Raw genomic sequence first — 20,201 nt, forward strand, 5'->3', positions numbered from 1 at the left:
CTTCTGACCCTGTCATGATTTTTTTTGTTTAACTGTATAAAGCGCAGCTAACAGACATGCAGTTCCATCCCCCAGATAGTGAGGGACATTTTCTTTTCTTGGGCATTTCAGCGAGATGGTCCCTTTAACGGCCCATCTCGGTGAAATGTTCTTCCAGTAACCCTGTGGTTGCTGGGAGCCTGTCATACATTAGAGTCGGGAGTGCACTCCCAACACTATTATATGCAGGGGGCAGGACAGCGCATCTTTGCGCTATTTTACAGCTCCTCCTGAAATGCTCAGGTCCCTGTTGAGAATCACGTATCCTGAGCCTTTCTGAAATCCTTCATTCATGTCGCTTTTTCAGGATCCGTCCCTGTGAATCCAAATGGCCGTTATTTACATTGCAGTTATCCTGAAATCATGACCTGATTGCCGTTCCCGAGGAATGGACTTCGAGGTCCCTACATGTGTTCACAGATGGTGAAGTGAAGAGCTCAGGTCACCTTGGGGATGACCTAGGCAGCCAATCCTATGGCTGGAAGATAGGTTGGTGGAGCAAAATGTAAGGATTTGATGGTGCTAGGGGTGCAGAGGGCTGAGGGAGGGTTGGGCAACTCGAGGACTTTCCAACCACATTCAATGCACCCAAGCTAATTTATTTTAATTTTATTTTAATTTTTGTATTTGTAGAGCGCACTACAGCCCACAGGCATCAAGGCTCATGGTGGGTGCTAAGATGCCGGGCGGGAATTGATAGATGCCAGATCAGCCTAGTCAGTGAAGGGGTGTTGGTCCAGGATGACAGACGCTCACATCAATATGCTTTTTTCTACGTCCTGGACTTTAGGAAAAAATTGAAAACTCATCTTTTCATCTAAATATAGTTGACAATGTTGGCTTTCTGTTTCTATGCTGCCCTAATACCTGCGCCCAGATGCAATCTTTTTTGCCTGGTTCCCTTGTGGATATGTGCCCGATAAATTCTAAAATGCAATACAATACAATATTGACCGACGTCCATTCCCATTGCAAGAATTATGACTTCTTCGTGTAGAGTTGTGGCGCTGACATTAGTGGTGGCCACTGAGGAAAGGGAAGGATGGGAGAGAGAAGGCCAGTTGACACCACTGCTCCATCAAATAGTTGGAGACCCAAGGCTACTGGAGTGTGTGCCACAGACATGGTACCTTAGCCCCATGGATACAGGTCAGAGTGAGTCACTATGGCACAGCCCTCTCCTTCTGGCTACTGTTGCACAGCTCCACCTGTCCAGAGCAACAGAGAGAAAGGGCTATGCGGAAGAACTGGAAAGGCTGGTCAGGCTTTTCCTTGTGTGCTTGTGAAACTCCAGAACATTTGTCGCTATTCCACATTGATGCCTAGCCGGGGGCGGAGTGGTGCATGATTTGCAATCAAGGAACAGGACCCCATCGGAGTACGAGTAGGAAAATAGTCAACGGTTACAGCCGCGTTGTGAGTATGGCGGCAACAGTAAACACATGTTGTTCTCTACATACTGCTTACTTTTAAAATACCACTTAGCTATTGTGACATTATGACTACTGCTCTGCAGGATTACAAGGGTGAGTAGTGGCTAAACCCCATACTCAATCCTCACAGTACTACAAACATGAAGGTGAAACAGGTACAGTAAAGAGATTTACCTCCTTTGCCTTTTGTGGTTACGGGGGCCGAGGGAAGACTATTCTCTCAGAAGGGGTGTGAATGTGATGACAGTGGCCACCCAAACAGCAGTAGAACAAGGCACCAAAATAAAGGAATGTCCTATGAATTTTCTATACAATACATATTTTAATTAAAGACATCAATATACAAATCAACTGACTAAGAAAACATTAGCAAAAGCCCACTCCTCAGGAAAGAAACAGAAAACATATATCAAGGCACTCTGGGTTCTTTAGCAGGGGTGAAGAGAAAGAAATTGCAATGTTTTTATAAAAGGACATATCTTTGTAAAAGAAAAAAAGGTGCAAAGCGGTGGCCTCTCAAATGTATCAGAGCGTCTTCTTGGTAGTTCAGCAGCATCAAACTGAGTTCCTCAGTGCTGAGCTCACCTCTGCCTTGGAATCACTCTATCGTCACCTTACTGGCGGGGGATACTGGAATGGACTGCATTCCCAACAGAGTTCCACTTAATCCTTATTGTCAAAAAATTCAAAAATGAATCAAGAAAGCAGTGGGAGACCCTCTTGTTATAAAGGCAAAAGCGAACAGGGGATTGCACAACAACAAGGCTACTGTAAGGGGTTCCTTCCCTGTCACTGTAACAAGTCATCCTTGCCTTCTTGCATCATATCCAGAGAGCTTTGTTCTGTGGGAAATGTAGGGGGGCAGGGAGTAGGGAGAGCCCCACAGAAAATCAAGATGGCAAACCTTTCTGGCTACTCTAAACCAGCCCCCGTCCCAAGCCTGCAACTTCAAAGGGCCTCTTTTATGCAACATCCAGGTGTGTGGCTGGCCTTTTCTATGGGTGTTCCCGAGGAGCCCCTCAGCAGAGAGTTTCCTGGGTTGGAGAAGAGGTGTTAACCACTACCTGAGGATCAAAAGAAGGAGCCTATTGTCTTGCTCACAGAAGGTAGGCAGTCCGGCCATGAATTCACATACCCTTTCCATAACTGGCATGAATTCAGAGGGTTGTCATGAGTACGATACCAATGTGATGTGGCTTTAATAGTTGTGTGCACTATCAGCCAAACAAAAGAAGTGAAGGCAGAAAGGTTTTGAATTAACCTGTACCACTGGCATTACTCTGGGAAACCCTCTAGACCACAGTTCTTCACCTTCCAAGCCATTACAGACAGGGGAAAGACTCTATGCAAATCAGGTTTGGCCCCGCACCAAAATGAGCAGTCCAGCCCGAACAGCTTGACCACTTCTCTTCTGCACAAGACCACAAGCAACCCCAGACACCATATCAACTAGGTTTGGCTTATTCTCACACAATTATCATGTTTTTAGATGAGAAGTGCAGCACAAACTATAGCATTACTATTTGTTCTTGAAAATTAGTCATACGAATATTTTCTGACAACATTGTGCTGCCAAGAATAACAGACGATACATCAATACGTAAAATCTAATGTATCCTTTTGTCATAACATATCCAGAAACGTTTATACGAGCACGTCTTAGATAATCAGAATGTGTCCATGGATTCCATACAGGAGGGCTCTGCATCAAGACAAAACCTTTCTCTTAAGGCATCATCAGTCTAAAAGATAGGAGGGTACGGAGGTGTTTACCCCCCAAATTCAGTGCTCGACTGGCTTGGTATCTCCCCATTTTCTACTGGAGCTTGGAAGGTCAAGTAGTACAAGGCATTTAACCTGCCAGAGATCCAGCTTGACCCCGTTCCCAGGAACTACACCATACATTTGCTCAGAGGTCTCTGCATGGCCGACTGGCCTACAGGGAACTCTGGAGATTTCTCGGTGGGCCTCTTTTGAGTGGGATGAAGTAAAGAATTTGTTACAAAGTGTCTAGTATATGTTAATATGGGGCCACTTTTGAAAACTCAACATATAAACTACAAAATGAACCCACCAACCTCCCAAAAGAACTCCAGAGAGAGCTCTTGAGGAGCCCTCTTTGGAGATTAAAGTCTAGATCGACCCACTGAGGTATCAGTCAGCCACCTGGCGGGCTGAAAGCTAAGTTCCTGTAGCGTTGGTATTTGTCCAGATGGCAGATTAAGATGTTCTTCTTAGATCCATATTTATCATGATGTTATCATTATTGTAGGGTGATGGCCATTCAGGAGGCTCTTGGGTAGCCTAATATCTATGGCGGATCAGCGATCAGTGGTGCTGTAAGTACTTACTTTCACTGTTTGGATCTTTGCTTAAGAAAATGGTGCTCACATTCGTATCTGATGAGAAATTGGAGAGACTGACCTGACTGAGCCTTATCCTGTGGGTTTTCTTGATTTTAAGAGTTGTGCACCAGTTTATTTGCAAGGGCGGGTTAGAATGATCCAGTTGAGCCACTCTCTAGTGGTTCTTGTTCGTGCTCCGATGGTTATTCGGATCCAAGTCCATGATTTCTAATATGTTGTATGACTCCGATACGTTTGGTCTTTGGAAGTTGAGAGCCCATGTTAATTTGTCTGCTAATGTAACCTAGAGGATCTTTATTTCCAAGTCTCAGTTGGCTAGTATTTTATAGTACGATTTAATTGATCTGGCCTATGAGGGTGGCCATGATCATTTGAATTTCATGTTCTCAAAAACAGCCGGGCTTGGAAAGGTTTTTTGCATATCAGGTGATCTTCCTGTGAGTGGAGTTGTCTGGACATAGCGTTCCATAGATTGGTTGACAGGAATGGGATCATGGATCGTCCTTGATGTTTCTAGTTAAAGTCTGGGACTGCTGCTAAGGTTACGTTGGCAGATTAGAGTGTTCTGACAGGTGTGCAGTGGATTCATTTCTTCTTGGTGGATTCTGGCCTCTTACCTGTTACCATAGGAGGCATGCTGGGAAATGTATAGGGTTTTTAATTGGATCCTGCATTTGACCTTGAGCCAGTGAAGTGTTCAGGGAGCTGGACTGATGTGTTCCAATCTTTCCATTTTTCAGGAGGAATGTAGCTGCAGCACTCTGAGCTCTTTGTAGACAGTTTAGCTAATCTGAGAGGCCCAGGTACAAGCTAAGAGTGCAAGGGTAATGACTGCCATGGTTTTGATGAGCCTTATTATCTACATTGGAAGAAGCAATGTCTTACTGTGGTTTTAATTTGGGGTACAAGTGGGATCAGGTTATCCACGAGGACACCAATGTAGTTTCATTCAGCTGTGGTCAGATTCCCATTTCTTCTGGCTAGGGAGGCAATGTATGGTGGGTTGTTTTACCAGCGCAAACCCTAGGTTTTGTTTTGGTTGGCTTTAGTTTTAATCGATTTGTTGTCTTCCTAGAATCAGTACGTGAGGACATTTTCCAAAGTCCAGTTGATTTGGGGTGGAGGTTTGCATAAGTTTGAAGATCATTTGAATATTAGCTGCATAGTTGTAGCCTGTGAGCTGATGACTTCCAAGAGTGGGATCATTTAGATGGTGAAAAGCAATGTGATCGGCTGCATCCTTGGGGTGCTCGGCTGATGATGTTGTAGCGATGTTGATGGGGTAGAATGTGGGTACCATCTGCCCTCCCAAGAGGAAGGATGTAATCCAGTGTAGAACAGTTATGTTCCATGTGAAAATGTCACCAGGAAAATGTGGTCATGTGAAAAAGTAGTCAGCAAAAAGTGCTTTTCAAAATGTACTCATTGTATACAGTCATTGAAAATTGTGCATATGTTGTCAGTAATAAGGTCACCAGAAATGGCTATTTTTGAACACACAAATGTACAAGGTTGTAAACCTATCAATTAATGAAACCCCTAGCAAAAGCAGCCAATCGCCAGTCCTTCATAGTCATCTCACCCAATACCTAACCCTACACAGAAAATGCCCCATTGGGTCCAATGGATCCAATGGACCCAATATAAATGGGGGCTTACCACTGTACCACAGCTTGTGATCCAGTGCTATTGCAGTAACGCTATTTGGGTTGTGCAGCATCCTAGTGGATTTACCGCCCACTCGTGATGAATGGTGGCGTGGTTGCCCCAGGCTAAAGAGAGTGGAGGTGGCAAAGTAGTAGGATTTGCATTGCAAAAATTCCATCCTGAGTGTATGCAGTTCCTTTTTGGGCCCTCCTACTAATTGCTTAAGGTGGAAGGTGCCCAGATCCACTCACAGAGAGCTATGTGATGCTTACCCAGCCAAACGGTGTAAGACAAGCAAAGGAAATCAAGAATGGCCAATTGCAATATTTATTTATTTATTTATTTATTTATTTATTTATTTATTTATTTATGCATTTATTTATGTATTTGGAACAATGTGCTTTAAACAGATGGTATTGGCATTGAAAACATATTGTTTAGGCATTTGCTATACATTCAGCATGCAACAGATAATGCTTTTGTGTATCCGGGTCTTCACAATGTAGTTATGGTTCCCTTGGTGGACATACAAGTTCCCTAAATGAAAAGTTATCATTAAAATATTTTGTCCACTTCTGTCATTTTTGTGTCACAGTTTTTAGACAATAAGTAAACCAAATAATAATTAAAACAAAGGACACATTTATTTTGAATAAGCACCAAATAATTTCAAATATAGCTAACTTCCAATATAGGTCAAATTATGTTCCTAGGTTCTGCTAGTTTAATTAGCGTGTAGTAATTTGTAGAGCAGAATATGAAAAAAAAAAGATTTTACCAGTGAAATCAATAAAATGAGACGATATGAGCCACAGGTCTGGATCTTTAGGGGGTCTGATGAGCAGGATTATACTAGCCTCATACATGGCAGGGTGAATAGGGCCATCCTCCGCCACCTCCTTCCACGCCTCTAATAAACAAAGAGCTAAGGGAGGAGCAAAGTACTTATAGAGCCTCCCTGCCATCCATTGGAGCCTGGAGTCCCAGAAGCGGGTAAGTCCTCTGTAGCTCTCAGGATGTCATACATCTTCAACTGATCCTGTCACACGAACTCGAAGATAAGATGGCAGCATTCTTCGATAGCAAAATCTCTCTAAACACCCCGTATTACAGAAACTATGTACTGGTGCAAGTTTGCAAAGAGTTAGAGCCAGGTGCAAGAAAAGAGTTCTTTCAATGTATTTTTGCTACAATGTGTGCCCAAGTGCTAATACCATTCTCTCTCAGCATCAAGGAAAATATTGCTCTGGTGCATCGATGTATTAGAAGAATATGCGTTTGCATTAGGAACATGTGCTATAGTTAATGCTATGGAGCATTACACGTGCACCGTGTAACGTTTCTGCAATGCAGCCACCTTGCACCTGACTATTTCCTTCCCTTCCACTACTCCCCCTGGTAGTCAAAATGCAGGGCTAAGCAAGCAAACCGCTGTCACAATTCCTTATCTAAGTCCTACCTAAGCATGTCAAGAGAACAAAAAATCTGAATTACCTAAGAAAACATTCTGTCAACATTTTCAAAGTGGTTTATGCAATGCTAAGGTAATAAAATAACTGCAAGTAAAGGAGAAATGTTTATCACTGCTTGGGAAACATTCCAATTGCTTCATACGTGCTTGAGAAATGTTAAGCAATCATTTCTCTTTCTCTAGTGTCCCTTTCCGAGTAGCTCTTGCTGCACTTACTTCCTGGTGGTGGCACTCTCAGTACAAAGTTGTACACATGCTCGTCTCAATTTTGATACCCCCTTTCCTTGTTTTCGACATTTATATCAAACACCATTCTTTGAACAGTCAAACCACCTGCTCCTCCAAATGCTACTGAAGTGTAGTGCCTTGACAGACACTTTCAAGAATTAGTCCTACCTTTATTTTAGTTGCCCTATCCCCGTTTTTTACTTTTTAAATCTGGTCCCCCTAGCATATTGCAAATGAACATTTACATAGCCCGACATGAAAACAAGCAAACCACATCAGCTATGGTGGACTGTCCCTTACCGGACCAGTACCTGAAAGCATGGTAGCGGAAGCATAGTAACCGAAGCATGGTAGCGGAAGCATAGTAACCGAACCATAGTAAGCGAACCATAGTAACCGAAGCATGGTAGCGGAAGCATGGTAACGGAATCATGCGAATGCTGTAGGGGCGATTTGTTGGGTATGTCAGTAGCTAATAATGCAGAGTGGACATCCAGCCACTTTGTATGCTTATTCCATGCAAGGCGCAGTGGCGACGCGGTTGGAATACATTTGCGGTGTCAGTGGCTAGTGAGGAAAGGAGCCCAGGCCAACTGACTACTATGGTTAAAAGGCCATGAGTCATGAGCTGAAATTGTCTGACAGAGGCTAGCAATGCATAGTACAGCCCGATGAGGCATAGCAATGGTAGACGTTCATGAGCGCACTATGGCCAGTGCCATCTTGGGATTGATTAGAAGAGCCCAGGAACAAGGAAAGGAGTCTAATGGGGGAAACGGAGGAAAGGTCTTCAGAGTCTGGGGAAACCAAAGGAAACTGTCAATGGATCTAATATCCGGAGGACTTTCCTCCAGACAGTGGGAGCCTGAGTAGGAAATGCCCTTCTTCCTTGATGAAAGAGAAAACAGAGCACTACAGGCAAATGCGAATCACTAGAGCAGAGAGACAGGAACAAAGGGCCTCATCTCGGAGCAAGGAAAGGAGGATCAATTTCATGGTGAGTGCAGTGAACTAAACAGAGGGTCTTGAATAGGACCCTCTTATGAAGCAGGAGCCACTGCAGTTTGTCAAGCATGGCTGCTGGGTGGGTAGAGAAGGTATGCCCAGGGGCAAGGCGCACAGCAACATTTTAAATGATCTAATGTCTAGTAAGCGGGATCTCATGCCACGACAAATAAAGGGAGTTCCCGATAATCTAAATGTAGGAACACCAGTGCTGACACTGTGCTCACACTAAGATGGGTAGCAAGAAAGCGAGAACCATTATCTTTCTTTTAGAGGCAAGAAGCAGATTTTCATGATGGTACTGATCTGGGTGACGAAAGAGAGGTTACCATCATAAGTGAAATCGAGATAACCTACAGACAGAAGGACAACAAATATGGGTCCCAAATATTGTGGCTGGCCCCCCAATAATCACTTCCATTTTGTTAGTATTGAGCTTCAGCCAGTTCTGCACCATCTAAAAATCAATGACATGCAGCCCATCCATAAAGTAGGAGGAGGTACCCAGAACTTAATCAAGACGAAGGTGAATGGGGGATCTTCTGCATAAGAAAAGAAGTAAAATCAGAAATCTTGGATAAGACGGGCCAGAGGGCAAAGGTAGAGATTGAAATAGGAGCAGTAGAAAGCAGAGCCTTGAGAGATATGGGGCAGGGGACGGTGGTGAAAGAGATAGGACTCCAGGAAAGTGATTGAGGAGGTTCACTGATAAACGAACCAATCCAAGATAATGCCAAATGAGCGATATGCATGCTTGCTAAACAATCTAGTAGGATGGAATGATCAACAGTGTCAAATGCTGCTCAGAGAACCAGCATAATCAATGCAGTGACACTGTCGTCCTGCGGGGCCAGGTGGAGAACGTCGAATGCAGCGACTAGGGCGGGCTCATTGCTGCTGGTGGAGTAAAACGCTGGATTGAAAAGGATCAAGTGCATCTAAGGTGTACAATGCAGCATTTCTTATGTGCCAGGCTGTGCTTTCCTGCCTGACAGCTATGAAGACCTACTACAAAAAACCGGGACCACTGCGGTTTCCAATGGGAGCATAATCTTGACAACGGGGGACAGAGCACTAAATACCAGGACCATCCCAGCAAAACCGGGACATCTGGTCACCCTACAATATGTAACAAACTCATACCATTGTGTCACGGATTAGCTCCAGAGGTCACCCGACCATTGCCTTCTCTGCTCCCCACCCCTCATCAACCACTTGCTCCAGCCCACTGGCACATTCTTCATTCCTTTGAGAAGCTAGATGGGGGGAGTGGGTGGAGAGTTACCTACAAACACGGTCCACTTGAGCAGACTGCGCAAGTCACAAGGATGGTCACCTCAGTTCCAGTTGTAGGGAATCGATCAGTGAAAGTTGAACTGTCAGTGTGCATCAGAGAGCCCTACCTTGGAGCTGCATGAAGCAGTCAACCTTCATAACACTTTCCTTGCTTGTCTGGATCCATGAATTGCACTCCCTTATTTTGATGCATGGCATAGGTCACCTTTAGATCATCGATTCACGCTGTACGTTTCTCCCTGGCCTCGCTGTATGTGCAGGCCCCTTGATACGCTGCCTCGTGTACAATGACCATTGGTAGCTGCATTGAATAGATTGATTCTTGGATACTGTCTGCCTCATGGAGACTGCGACATGGCTGCTGATTCTTATATAGGGCTCCTTGGTCGTTATAGTGCTTCTTGATCGATTGCACCTTGATGTATGTGCCTTCTTGATTGCATGCGCCTCTCACTAATCTGATTAGCATTCTACTTTTCATGATACACTGCTCTGCTGTAATTGCATTTGGTTAATCATAATGCGCTTAATACCCAGAGGTTTCTAAGGGCGGACCCAGGGATCGAACCTGTGTTGCTCGGCATCGTCTTGCTTCCAAGACGAGTGCTTTGCCCCTGAGCTATCCTCCTGATATTTACACTTTACCCTCAGCCGATTAGCCACTCACACACTTCAGGGGAAAATCTCCTCATACCCACTCCCCTGGATATACTAACACCGAACCACCCCTCCCATGCGCTTGTCACACGAAGCCCTCCAACAGCACTTGACCCATATTTGCTCAGAGGGCACACCTCGTCCAAGCTGGAAGCCTACACCTGACGCATCCTTCTTGATACCCATCCCCAAAGAGCCCTCACCACAACTTTCCTAGAAACTTACCAGCACACAGAGAACTGGCTCATCCAACATAACCACAACACCACTTCAGATTTCACATTGGGCCGCTGCCTCCCTTAAACGACCTAGAGCTTAGAGGTCACGACGATGTTTAGCTCCAGCAATTGACATCTCATCTGTCAGATTGTCTAGCTCCCAGTTCACTATCAATCCTTATTTTGGTCTTAATTCTTTTGATCCTCACCTATCAAGCATGCTCCAGAAACACCAATACAGCCTTCCTGACTAGTTTAGGTACTGCTGCTTTCTTCGTGCAAATCATATCATATGTTTATAGGAGATGGATTAAAAAGGGTAGAGGAGGGAGAGCTGAGTGGGTTGACAATGCTGGGAGCATAAACACGGTCGACCTAACTGTGACATTTTTCAGAAGTGCATCCATCTATAACATTCAGTTCTACTTTAGAAAATCTTGTTCAGCCCAAAACACTGATGATAAATGTCACAAGTTAGTTTATCAAACGCTATGCAATCCCATCCCTCCAGCAGCTTTGTAAAACTTCATGGAAACAATTCCCTGGTTGCACAAGTGGGTTTATTGGAGGGCGCAGTGCACCATAACAGCCTTCGATGATGAGCCAGACTGTCCGAGGAGCAGCCCAGTGGGGTGCTTTCCTGGAAAGACTTTATGTGAAGTTTCATGGACATTTTATGAAAACATTCTACAAAGGTAGGTTATAGAATAATACCGCCTATGGCTAACAGGACATCAATGTTACTGACGTGATGTCCAGGGCAAGCATTTATAGCTGGTAAGTGGCAATTTGCAAATTAGAAATCAGTTTTAGACAGTTTTCAGAAAGGATTGCACTGAATAGGGGGCACTCTGGGTCATTTTAAATTACAGACTGAAGAGAGAGCAGGGACAGATAAAGTGGCAGAAACCTGCCTCTAAGCGCCTGCAAGCCACTGGGGTTTGGGCTGCCCCTAGAAATAACTCTGTCAGCAAGCAGGGGATGTTAGGAGAAGCTGCGCCCTCTTGCAGGATGCATTTTTGTCGATGAGGGTGGGGTTGTGGAGGAACACTCCCGACAAAAAGAAATGCTCCAGCACAGTGTTGTGTGTCATTTGCATAATGGAGAAAAAGTGCTCAAATGACACTGTTTGTCCCAGACTACTCTGCAATAATGTGCCTACTTTCCAGTGCTGATTGTGTGCATTCCCCCCACCTCCCAACCCCTGGTAGGGAGAGTGGATGCTCAGACATGGATCCCTTGCTCGGTGTGCCTAGGTCATCAAGCTGCACATCACTGATAAGGTCCAACAAGGCTGAAACATATCTGAGGTTGCTCATGATTCTGTTCAGAGGGGACATGGTCTGGCAGTTTTGACTTGTATGCAAACAGGGAAGGCTGCCTAGAGCAATGCCAGTGGTTATGAATTTTTTAAAACATTCAATTTATTATGTTTTAATTTTGGTGGAAAGCAGAGGGACAGTAAAAAGCAAGAGCTAGAGTATCAGAAATGAGTACGTGCCTGTGATGTCACATGCTGAGATTACCCTTCCCATGATGTCTCTTCCCCTGGGTCAAAGGTTACACCATAGGCCCCCCGAACCCCAGCAGTTTTGGCATCAGTAGGTTTAGGGTTCTGCTTTTTTCCAATGTAACATTTTTGACAGGTGGGAACGCCCCCTGGTTTGCCTTATTCCCACCCCTTTTGATATGGGTTTGATTGTCTATCTATATGGAATTTGATATCAATTAATTTTTTATATCAAAATGTTTCGATATTACATTTTATTTCGATTTGATAACCATTTTATATATACAGCTATATAAAGTGTGCTTGTGTGCTTTGATACGGTTTGAAATAAAGTTTATATCAAAATGATATAAAGTGTGTATCAATTTTTTTTTAATATGTCAGAGCCTGTGTGCGCTGTTGCTTAGTCAAGGGCAAAGTGAGTTGTGAGGAGTTAGACAGCGAGTGTTAGGATTTGGTGATGGGGCGATGACGCAAGAGTTCGTGGTGCTGCGTGTGTGAGAGTTTGATAGAGATGGAATATAAAGCTAGGCAGATTGGGTGACGTCACGCGGTGCTAAGAGTTTTATGACTATAAATCTAGGCGTGCTAAATGACGTCACGACTTGATAGGGGTTTTAAAGAGTTTGAATATAATTCTAGGGGGATCGCCACCATGATTTTATATGGATTTGATATAATTGTATAACACTTATAGCCATTGGTTTTTTTTTATATCGGATATTTTTCTGATATCATTTTTGATATCAAATTATTATCGGTCATTTATATATCAAAATTCTTTTTTTGATATAAAAATTTCTCGATATCAAAATAATACCTTTTATATAAACTTGATATAATGTTAATATAACATTTTATTAAAAGGGCCAGCTTTAGACCGTGATGGTGACACGGGGGAGGGTCGGACAACCCGGATATATACCGCTCTGGGATGGGATGGAAAACACAGCAATTTTTAAGAGTTTCAGGGACTATTGCGGAAGCAGCTATTATAAACAGCTATTGCTATGGTGAGGGGTAAACACCCCCAGGAAGTCCCGTGGATTTGCTGGTGTACAAAGGGATAGAGGATGGTCAGGATCTAATGACCAGCTATAAACCCAAAGAGTTTTAGAACAATGACGAGGCTGTTTTGGAGCAATCTTTTGCAGTTGACAGAGAATGAACAGTGTTGGTGGCAGCACTGTTAAATGTCAGGAAAAAACAGAGGGCGGCAGGTCTAATGAAGAATCCATACCCCCTGTACCGTACTAAGGGGCCAAACTATCATTGACTCTCAATTGGACAAATAACACTTCCTGTTTAGGATGACTTTGCTATTTCCAACTTCATGAATGACAAGCAATTTTAAAAATTTGAAAATGGCAGTTCTGAAACACACAACTCCTTATGCAAATTAGCAAATCTATTTAATTTCCCCATTTTCACTTCACTGTGCAATATATGTTGCAATTCTTACACTGAACGAACAAGTTTCTGAGATGACACATTTTGTTCCAGACTTTTTAGCACATGATATTCAGGACATAACGTATACTGTGTGGTTCCTAGTAGCTCTTTTTCCAGCCTTTTATGCCAGGTTTCTTAGCACATTTTGTTAATGGCCATCACCCTGCTTATCTACATTTGACTGTATGCCAGGTTAACTTTGCAAAATAGCACTGTGAAAAGTACTGTATATTCTCTCATTTAATGCTGAAACACCTCATACTGGCTTCTGTTCAAATACACTCCCATTTCTGCACACAACACTTCTGTGTTTCTCGGTTTTTCCTAAACACTGTGGGATTCTGAGATTTGCAGCCATTTGAACTGAGTATCCATAAAAGAATGGATTATTTTACCAATAGACTCTCCTTCATACCTAAACATATTCTAGCCTAGTGTCTGTGTTATTTATGTTTGTGTGTAATATAAGCACACCCTCCATATCCCATGCCACTCCCAAACAAGGGTGCATATTGGCCCTATTTCCAATGTACTTTCACCTTGAATAAGAGCAACCTAACTTACCTAACAGACAAGACTCATGATTTCTACAATGTTGGACAGATGAGTGAAATATTGGCCCCAATTACAATATGTGTCTGTCTACCATAAGATGAGAAGGGTTTAGACCTCCTCTACATTTCCCCCTCTGGTCGATATATTCTACCACCACTTAACCTTGTACCTGGTGTTTACCCTCCCCCACATGTCCCTATGCATCCCTCTTTTTAAAAAGATTTATTTAGCATTTGGTTTAAAAAAGTGAACCTTTTAACTTAAGAAAAACATTAATATGAAAAATACAGCAATCCAGAATTATCAAAAGAAAACACAGAAAAAGGAGAAAGTGAACATTATCATCTACATTTCACAGAAAAACTAGAGATTTCTCAAGGGGCGAAACACTTATTTTTCAATACCAAGACTTCACAGAACCTTGAAATTCAATTTCCGGATCAGGTTGTCTTAGGTGCTTCTAGGGCCTATTTTTCTCAATAACCACAGAAAGATCTTTCAGGAAAGCCAGTAGAGCCAAGATTACAGAGACTTGTTCACCAGACATTAGCCTTGACCACCAGTCTTTAGCCGTTAACGTTTGGAAATGATTAACAAAGGTACCAGGGGGGGCGTGGCCAGCCAGCCATGGAGTAGGACGTGCTCCGATGTGGCTGCTCCGATAGATCCGACATCGATCCTGATAATAACGCACATATGGTCCGAAAACCGCTGAAAACATAAGAGAAGGCGTCGGAAGCAGCCCTCGGTCAAAAGAGCAAAGGACTGTTCGTGTGGAGCAGTGATGACCGAACTGTGAGCATTGCAAGGGTCGCCTGGTGGAACGTGGAGTCTAGCAAAATGGCGGCAGAGAAAGGCGTTGGGTACGGAAAACACCTTGATCGCCGGAGCGACTGAACCCAGCAAACTCGCTGTGATTGAGGGGCTCTCTTTATGTGATGGTTAGCAGCGCACGTTCGGCCTGTGGGAACAGCTCCAGGAGACGTGCTGCAGTGTGTGATGAGCCCGAGATACATTGTTGTCAGCGGCCGCCGAAGCTCATGCTGGCTGGGGTGCCCAGCGGAACGCTGAAAGAACAGTGCAACATTGGGAGCGTGTTACATTGTATGCCAGCACTTGGAGAGGCCATCCGCTTGGCGTGCTGCAGCATTTTGCTTGGAGGAAGCCGATCGCGGAGACGCCTGGCCGTGCAGAGGCAGGCCTGCTGCAGAGAACTGAGGTGCACCGAAGCGTGAGCGGGGCCCCTTAGTGCAGCGAGGATCAGCTGTGAAAGCTGCGTGGGGCCTCGGGTAGGAAATGGTGGGCGTTGCGCGCCTGAGCCTCTAATGATACGGCCCCATGAGTGCAGGGCAGAGGCATTAAGCGTGCACAGGATGGACAGTGAAGCCTGGAGGAAAGAGTTGGACAAGTGTGTGCAACACGGTGGGCGGCGAACATTGTGGAGAGGTCGATGATAGTGGCCACTGGGGAGTAGTTTGAGGCTGCCATGCGGGTGCAAGCAAGGACGACCATGCTTTTATTTAATGAAACTAACGCAGATGCAGCATTGTGACCTGGAGGCATGTACAGAGGCTAAATACTGGCACACGACGCTGTGCGAACCACAGGGTGAGAACCAGTACTGCAAGATACAAGCTGTGGAGTGATCCCAGGCCACGGCAAAAATTGGAACTGCGCAGGCCATAGGCGGCTGGGCACAGTGAGCGCATAGCCGCAAAGGACCCCGGGGACCAGATTAGCAAGATATAGTGCGCCCTAGCACGCAATGTCATAAACTGTATCGTGCAGGGACATAGTCTGTTTGTGCACGAACCCAGTGAGCGTGACCTCACGCAGTGCCCCTATGGACAATGGACCTACCAGAAAGGCTATTAATCCAGCAGGATGTCCGGGTGGGGGGCCGTGGGCAAGAACAGAAATAAACAACCTACCATGGAAACATTTGCTAGGGCACAGCTATCCCCGGCGACCACCGTGCCTAAAGGAATGCCAGCAACAGCAGAGACTACTGTAGCCACGGAGAACCATCAGATTCTAGCAGCTATCACGGAGCTGAGGGACTCATGGGGGGCAGCGATGGCGGACCTACGCACTGCACTGGAAGCCAAGATAGACTCAGTAGGCATTGACTTCACCTTGCTACGACAAGATGTAAGGACATTGTCGGAGAGAACGAGCAGCCTGGAAAGTGCGGTGAAAACTAACTCAGACACCGGGGCAGACAACGCAAAGGAGGTTCACATATTGAAACAGCAGGTCGTTAACCTGGGAAATCGTGCAGAGGAGGCGGAAGGGAGAGCAAGGAGGAACAACATTTGCGTGGTCGGCCTTCCGGAGGGAGAGGAAGGCCGAGACCCCACAGACTATATCGAAAATTTACTCTTGCAAGAAATAGGGGCTGAAAAACTCTCGCAAGGTTTTACAGTGGAGCGGGCGCACAGAGTCCTCATGAGGAGGCCGCAGCCGGGGGTACCCCCCGGCCAATAATAGCGAAAATACTGAACTATAAGGATCGCGAGAAGATTTTGGAATACTTCCGCAAAGGAGGAACCATTGAAAGGGCTTCGTGCACCGTCACGGCATATCCAGATTACACAATGCTGGTCCAAAGGCAGCGGTACAGCTATGTGGCGATCAAAAGAAGGCTACGCGCAGCGGGGATCAAATATATGCTGCTGTATCCTGCGAAGTTGAAAGTGATACATAAGTGCAAGATATTTTTTTCCACACTCCCGAAGAAGCGACGACATGGCTAGACCTTCAGGGTTATCCGGAACAGGAGGCGGATCAAGCTCGAGAGTAATACGATAAGTGGCCGGGACATTGCATGTAGCGTGATATGCTGCACAGTGGGTACCCCAATAGAAATGAGGGTGATGGTTATGTTTGAGGGGTATCACTGGGTACGGGTGGCATTTAGAGCAGATACCATGCACCTAGGCGAACTTAAGGCTTGAATATAGTAATGTGCATACATGTGTCAATTGTACAGTTAAGTGTGTTGAGTTTATAGCGTATAGGAGTGGCAGGACGTGATTATGAGGAAATAGAAAGGAGTGGTGGTGGGCTCAACATACTCAGCTTATGCTAGAGGGGTCCTTATCTGGGTGGCACCGCATGTCCTCTTTAATGTGTTACAGGAAACTGCTGAAGCAGATGGGAGAATGGTCATACTCAGGGGATTGGTAGAGAACAGAGAGATAAGTATAGTCAACACATACGCACCCAATCAGAATACAGCGACGTATTTCAGAACCCTGAGTGTTAACCTTGGCATGTGCATGGGAAGTGCGATAATCTGGGGTGGTGATTTTATCTGTGTACTAGACCCCAGGATGGACAGATCAGATCAAAAGTTGGATAAACCTGCCCCGGTGGCACGTGTGTTACAAACGCTGCTCGATGACTTTGACCTGGCAGATGTATGGAGAATGAAGCACCCCCAAGAAAAACAGTACTCTCACTATTCGGCCCCACAACAGCTGTCTACTAGACTGGACTATGTCTTTGCTACGTCAGACATAATAATGGAAATGGTGCGGGTGGAATATAAAGCGAGAGTCCTGTCGGACCACTCGCCCTTGGTTGTCAGCTGGCAATACTGCCCTCCAAGAGCAAGGATCCCAACGTGGCGGCTCAGAGCGGAAGCGCTTAAAGATCCTGTGTACAAAGAAGATATAAGGGAGGAGATCATAAATTACTTTGAGGAGAACACGGGTAGTGTAGATTCGGCGTGCACGTTATGGGAGGCTTTTAAAGTGGTGTTGAGAGGCGTGGCCATAGCAAAGTCCAAAAGTCTGCAAGGCGGTATCCTGACTGACTTGCATGCAGCTGAAAGGGAGTTGGGACAAGCGCAGAGGGAGTATGGAGATACTGGTTCGAATGCGGAGCTGATACTTCAACTACAACAGACGTGTGGAGAACATTGGGATAGGTTGTGTAAACTGAATTATAAGAAATACATAGAGAGGCAGCACGCGGGTGGTGATAAAACAGGACGGCTTCTGGCGTGGTCATATAAGAGCGAAATCCCCAGATCCACCATTAGGGCAATAACAAGGGACGATGGCAGCGTAGCCGACACCCAGGAGGGAGTTAATCAGGAATTTGCCACCTATTACAGGGAGCTGTATGGGGACGTTGAGGAGGATAGTCAAGAGAGGATAAAAGAAACACTCGAAGATATAGGTTTGCCCAAGATAAGTGCTGAAGAGAGGGAAGAGTTAGATGCACCAATCACATTGGAGGAGCTAGAAGCGGTGGTGAGACAATTGCCTACTAGTAAGACCCCAGGGGCGGATGGGCTTCCGAGTGAGTTTTATAAAGCATACATGGCAGAGGTGCTTCCTCCGATGCTGAATATGCTAAATGAGGAGTTTGAGACGGGACAGCTGCCAGAGTCGCTCAGGGAAGCAGTTATAATTCCGCTTCCTAAACCAAATAAGCCTGGACACAGCTGTGGCTCCTACAGACCACTATCAATGCTGAATCAAGACAGCAAGATACTAACAGCTGTTTTGGCAAGCAGACTGCAAAGAGTCATAGACAAACTCATACACCCTGATCAGACGGGTTATGTTCCAAATAGGAGCATAACTCATAATCACAGGCGACTCCACCGAGTCATTGAATGGGCGGGTGGGAATGAGGGTGACATGGCAGTAGTGTCTTTGGACGTGGTAAAGGCTTTTGACTCTGTCAAGTGGCCATGGCTGCTGCCGACTCTGGCGGAATATGGGATGGGGCCTGGATACATAAGATGGGCAAAGATGTTATACAGCGAGCCGCTCGCCAGAGTTAAGATGGGAGCTGTTATTTCAGAGAGATGGCGGCTAGGCAGAGGTACTAGACAGGGATGCCCATGGTCCCCTATGTTATACATATTGTCTTTGGAGCCGTTGGCTATTGAAGGCGAGCGTCCCCCAGATAGCACGATTCTCCCCACAATGAGAGACAATAATGGACTCTCCCAAGATGGGAATAAGGCTAGGACAAAATGCGGGTGAGCTTAAATGGGAGTTTATCAATCAGAATAGGGCATGCAAAGGACTCTGCAAACTCCGAGAGCGCTCTGTCTGACAATAGCAAAGACAGGCGTAGATATTTACAAAAAGAGTCACAAGAACCTACATGCTATAGGGGGCACAAGTTTGTGGGGATTGGGTGGCGACGACTAACTATAGGTGCTGCTGCGATGTGGTTTGCCGTGGTTGGAGGACGTCACTGGTTACCCTCATGGGTTGGGCTGGGCCGGGCAGGTCAGCTGGGCTCATCCGGATGGTGGTGTTGTGCCAGCCGTGACCAGTGTCAGTGATGAACGTCTTCCCTGGCTTTCTGCCCTAAGGCCACGCACACCGCAGTCAATCAACATTGCAATATTATCTTCCCCGATAAATCCTCCAATAGGTTATTCTATAGGTTAATGCAACACAGGAGGAATGCACCTAGAGTGGGGTCTTTTGGTGATACATCAATACATGGTTACCATCGTCCTGTTGACCGGGTATCATAGGTCGCGAGGTTGGATCTCAGGGCACGGGACGGGCTGTCCGAGTTATCATGTCTCGTTAGAAGTCATTAAGAATGTGTTCCTGTAGTGTTGCTATAATATTGGGTGTCCTAATTTTACAGGGGCCATTAACCTAAGGTGAGCCGGTGGGTCGTGGAGCCTAAGAAAGGGCGCCTTTGGATCTGTGTTTTAAGGCCGGGGTTTACTGCTGGGTTGTAAATAATTCAGGTGGCAGGCCGTGGCCTTGGGTGCTGCGGGGGAATGTGAATGTTTGAAGCGGCTCCAGCCGAATTGGGAGAGGTGGAGCAGAGCAGCACAGGCCTCTGCTTTTTCGTCTGGCAGGCTTCAATGGGAGGAAGGGGGAATGGCCTTGCATATGCTCACAAAGGTATTTTCCTCGTGTGTTGCAGATTTAAGTGTAAGAGACATAAACATTCACATAATATACAATACTCATTGAGTCTTTTCAAAGCTTATGTTTTTGACATTGTTAGTGCCTTTCACATGGCCATTTCAAATGCGTTACCTATACGCTAAGTATTTAACAACCACAACATTTTGTTACATTTCTATACATGTGCGGTAAGTGAGGTAGTAGTATGGTTGGTGGAGCACGCAGGAACAACCCGCCAATAAGACTGACGGCAGTGACACATAGTGAGCTTGGACATACATATGGTGCATTTTCGTGCACCCCTTACATGAGCTCCCCAAAGGGTTGCATTTGTCTTCCTTTGCACTCTAGCATTAGTTCAGTTATGGCGTGGGACCTTGGGGTGCAGTCTTCTCGGCGAAACACATAACATGAAAAAAAC

Source organism: Ambystoma mexicanum, chromosome 4p (assembly GCF_040938575.1).
Source record: "Ambystoma mexicanum isolate Mex_15411 chromosome 4p, UKY_AmexF1_1, whole genome shotgun sequence".
Classification (NCBI taxonomy): Eukaryota; Metazoa; Chordata; class Amphibia; order Caudata; family Ambystomatidae; genus Ambystoma; species Ambystoma mexicanum.